The sequence below is a fragment of the Bactrocera dorsalis genome, chromosome 3, assembly GCF_023373825.1.
Source record: "Bactrocera dorsalis isolate Fly_Bdor chromosome 3, ASM2337382v1, whole genome shotgun sequence".
Classification (NCBI taxonomy): Eukaryota; Metazoa; Arthropoda; class Insecta; order Diptera; family Tephritidae; genus Bactrocera; species Bactrocera dorsalis.
Window position 1 is genome coordinate 57,758,642 of NC_064305.1, and position 5,089 is coordinate 57,763,730.

Genomic DNA, 5,089 nt, shown 5'->3' on the forward strand with positions numbered 1-5,089 from the left:
TGCCCACTCAAAACAAAAGAGGCTATAATACCCTACTGCCTGGACCAAAACAAGCGCTCTTGCACATTTGGCGAGGGGGAGGGGACCCGCGAAATAGATGCTAGCCATGGCATTTACTGCCCAAGTCAATTTCGCTAAAAGCCAACGATGCAGCTATTGTTGTTGCCATGCCCCCGTACATACATACATACACACACATACATATACAATTTTTTTTTTGAATACTTTGTATGAATGTTGTTCCTAGCCATTACTTACACTGGACGAAGCCTATTCTAATACTACATATGGCGCAATACAGGCGAGTAACATGTGGGCTAGGACTGCAGCGTCGCTGGTCATTTCATGCGAAACCAGCACAGATTTGCTGCCGTTATATGACCATGCCCATATTTTCATTAGCCGCCACTCACACTCTTGCCGCGTTATGCATTTGCAGTGTCGTGTGTGTTTGTGTGTGTACGTAAATTACCAACCGTAATATCGACAGCAGCGACGAGGCATGTAACGAGCAGCAGCTGTTGACCAGCTGGCGTCTTGCTCTAGCACTGTGGACTTGTGGTGACGTTGGAGCCAGAAATTCGACGTTATTTTGAACAGCTTAAAATAAAAATTGGGTATGTTCGCATCGATTTCGAAAAATCTTATAGCTGCCTAAGACTATATCCTTTAATAGAACTGCCCATCAGCTAAAATTTAAAAGCTTGCCTATACTTTATATCTGATACTTACAAGATGAGGAAAGTCTCAAGGTTTTCGAAAACGATTGTTAGCTAAAGAAGTCTGTAAATATACCCTTCCTTTTCTTTACTGGCGATCATAGCTGAGTTAACAACAGCGCGCCAGTCGTTTCTTGTTTTCGTAAGGTGGCGCCAATTGGAGATTCCAAGCGAAGCCAGGTCCTTCTCCACCTGGTCTTTCCAAGTATTGCGTCGAATACTTTTAGAGCTGGAGGGTTTTCGTCCACACGTACTACATGACCTAGCCAGTGCAGCCGCTGTTTTGATTCGCTGAACTATGTCAATGTCGTCGTATATCTCGTACAGCTCATAGCTCCATCGAAACTGATATTCGTCGTGTCCAACGCGCAAAGGACCAAAAATTTTCGCAGAACTTTTCTCTCGAAAACTCGTAACGACGATTCTTCAGATGTTATCATCGTCTATGGCTCTGCAATATATAGCAGGGCGGGAATTATGAGTGACTTATAGAGTTTGATTTTCAATTGCCTACTCAGTTCGACGTAGCACTTGTTGGCAATAGTTATTCTGTGTTGGATTTCAAAGCTGGCGCTGTTGGTGTTAATGCTGGTTTTAAAATAGATGAAATTAACTACGACTTCGAAGTTATGACTGATGATGATGATTATGACAGCAGCTGTACACTCTTATAAAAGATTGCACCTGCTTGATTTAGTTCTACAGCTCGAATTATTTTCTCCAGCAGCGGATTGAAGAAGTCGCTTGATAGGGAGTCGCCTTGTCGGAAAGTTCGTTTGGTATTGAACATCTCAGAGAGGTCCTTCCCGATCCTGACGCAGCTTTTTGTATTGCTCAACGTTAGTAAACACAGCCGTATTAGTTTTTCGGTATTTAAATATATATATTAAATTGACAGTTTGGTGTTGTTTTTGATCTGGTGGCATCATCGGTCCATACTTCTTTTATGGCCGCAGCTGGAAGAAGTTGATCTTGACCACATTTGGTTCCTACAAGAGGAGGCTATGTGCCACACAGCGTGTACAACAAACGAATTATTGCGAGAAAAGTTTGGAGATTCGTTTATTACAAGTAATTGTGACATCGAATGGCCTCTAAGAAGTTGTGATTTAACATCATTAGAATACTTCTTGTGAGGTTAATTGAAGTCATTGGTCTTTAGCAATAAACCATACTTTCTTCATACTTTAGTAGTCAATATTGAGCAAGCTCTTACGACTTGATTTAGTGGAAAAAGTATTCGAAGGTTGGGTTCACCAAAAATTTCTTTCAAATTAATTGATTATTTCGTTGACATTGGCGTAGTCGTTTCGGTACCAAAGGTTATCCATATAAACATACTTCATTTCGGGTACAAAAGCGTATTAATCATGGCTCTATAACGTTCGCCATTGATTGTAACATTACGACCGGTTTCCTTTCTCTGTCTATAGAGCACACTAAGCAGTGGCTCTTTCAGGCATCTCAACACTGACTTGTGGATTATCATCACTACAATTGCGACAATTTTGTATATTAAGTGAGCTTCTTCGTTATACACAATTTCTTTAGAAAATCGTTGACCATCCTGTTTTGGGCCCAATCAACGAACGTGGTAACCGTCCAAATGTTCCATAAGCTGTAAGCGAACAGTTCCAAATACAGGGCGCGATGGTAGATGGGTTCTTCAATAGGTCTTCATCCATACTATGCTTCATAGCAGCAATTGTCTCTTCAGTGCGTATTGTACACCTTCTCTGAGAATGAGCACTAGAGTAAACGTGGTTCAAAATGTATCCATCGTTGCTCGATTTATCGACGCGTCTATGACTCTATGCCTATATTGGACGCAAATCGAGCCAGTTTATTCGGAAATAAATTCTCATTGTAGGCAATTTTTTAATTTTAAAACTAACATTCAAGCAAAAAAAAAACAAAGTTTGTAAAATGTTCACTGTTGTTCGTGTCAGACCTCACCACTGTGGCGACGAGCAATTCAACAGCTTTCAACCGGCAACGCAACACGATTAATGCCGGAAATGGAAAATGGAACGGCCGACTGTATGGTGCGAGTGTGTTGTTGTTTTGTGCAGCGCATGCGGGCATTTACCAGGCGGTTAGCGCAGCGCTTTCTTATTGCAATGGTTCCCTACCATTGTTTTGTTAGCAATTTTTGTTGTTGTCATTGTTGTAATTGCCACACAAATTTTGTTGTTATTGCCGCTATTGTCAGCCATATGATTTGCATGCGCTTTAAACGTTTGCGTTGTGTTCTCGACCAATGCCCTCACTAAAATACAAAGCCAACTCAACGCATCAACAAAACAGGCACTCAATCGGGGTCTACCGTGCGTATACGTAATAATTTTCGTACGAGTAGCTATTTTACGCAATTGAATGCTTACTGTAGTTTAGAGTTATGTAACGTGGTGAATGCGCAATTTGTTGTTTATGGCGGATGTGCGGCGTAATTGCATAAACATTGACAGATGGCAGCTCAGTGCTTGATTCCTTCCACTGAGTGCACCGGTGCGTATGAGTAACACTATTTATGGCATTCTCGACGATAAGCAGTGCTCTGGTATGGTAATGAATGCTTGTGTTGGAAATGTTCCAGTCAATGCAACAGATTTTGAATGAAATATGTGTTGCTGTTGTCATAAGGTCTTAATGAAAAGTCGCTCACCCCATTCAGGTTCATGAAATTGTCTTTTTCTTACTGCAAAGGTCTGAAGTAATGACTTGAAATTCAATTTCGGTTGAAATTTGCCATATATTAAACTTAAATATGGAGACTTAATATGATGGAAAGCTCTAGAAATGACCACACTTACAAAGTAATTCGAGAGCGTTCAACGGCCGGCGCTCATCAACATGTATGGTGCACTAAGGTCTACTCCAACTATGGCACTTAACACCATCTTGCACATAGCACCCGTAGATATCGTCGAAAAGTGTATGGCTGTGAAAGTTGCTCTCAGATACAGAGAATCTGGGTTCCTAAAAAAACACGTATCTGAACACTCAGAAATTCTCACACACTTCGACTTCATAACGGATCACTGGGACCATGGAATCGCTAAACCGAACTCTGGCGGATTTCTCTGCCATATAAAGGCGATGGAGATGTGGGTGGGAGGAAGCCATTGGAGGGGAGGGGCAGTGAGCTTCTTTGCAGATAGGTCAATGCTTGAAGCAAGGTTAGTGGAGGGGATTACTGTCAGCAGCTCTCTATCAACTCCAGCTTCAGACATCCTGATTATCGTAACGGTCCTCCAAGCCGAGATTGCAGCCATTAAGCTAGCAGTAGTTCTGCTGCTCCGGCCAGCAGATAAGTGACCATTCACTCACACAAAAGAGCGGTGATACTAGCCTTTAACTAAGTTACAGTGTGTTCAGGGTTGGTCAAGAATGCCTAACCTCGCTATCAATAGCATCGAGTCTCTTTGTGATAAAACTGGTATGTGTATCAAGCCACAGCGCAATTGCAGAAAATCGTAACGCTGATGAGCTACAAAGGAGAGGCACCCTAGAATCGCTATCGGTAGAATGGGAGCATGTCGGTGCTCCCGTCTCATCTTGTGATTTACTACTAGATAGCTGGACCACCATCGAAAAATGCGTTTAGCCAAAGATCGCTCGCAAGAGATCTAGTGATCTCTTTGCCATCAGTAAGGCTAGCCTCTCCTTAGCTATGGGGGCTTTAACAGGCCATTGCCCTATTGGCGTCCGTGCTGTAAAGCTGAGTATCTTACCAGGCGCCTTCTGCAAAAGCTGTATGAAGGAAACGTGTTTAGAAGGTCAAGACTTAAACACTTCCTAAATTTTCAAGCTGATCCGAGTAATAGTCTCGGAACTTTAGGCTAGCTAGGTGCCGTCTTTAAACACGTTTTTCACAAAACTGTGTTTTTGAAGTCGGCTGGCAAGATTTCTCGAGAACTACTCAACCGATCTTTATGACATGAAAAACAATTATTAAAGACTTGGATAGTGGATTTTTCCCACATTACACTGAAATTTTAATTTTTATTTTTGTAAAAATCCAAAAAAAAATCCTGTTTTTTCCACTTCAGATGATCCTGTAATGTGTTATTCTACCAACAGATGTCGGCGTCGCAATGCCCGAGTTTAAAATATTTTTTATCAAAAATTTAAGAATTCCTTTGTTAATAGTGTATGTTTGTAATTTTTTTTATGAGAAAAAAAATGTTGAAAAAAGTCTTTTTACCCGAGGTAACCCCTTAAAGAAAACATTTATTTTAAAGATAAAAACAAAAGACCAAAAATTAGTTATTTGAATGTCCACAAAAAATTTTTTTTTTCACTTTTAATTATAATTTTGACAACGTTCATCCCTGATTATTCTAAACCATTTCAAATCAATCGAGTCA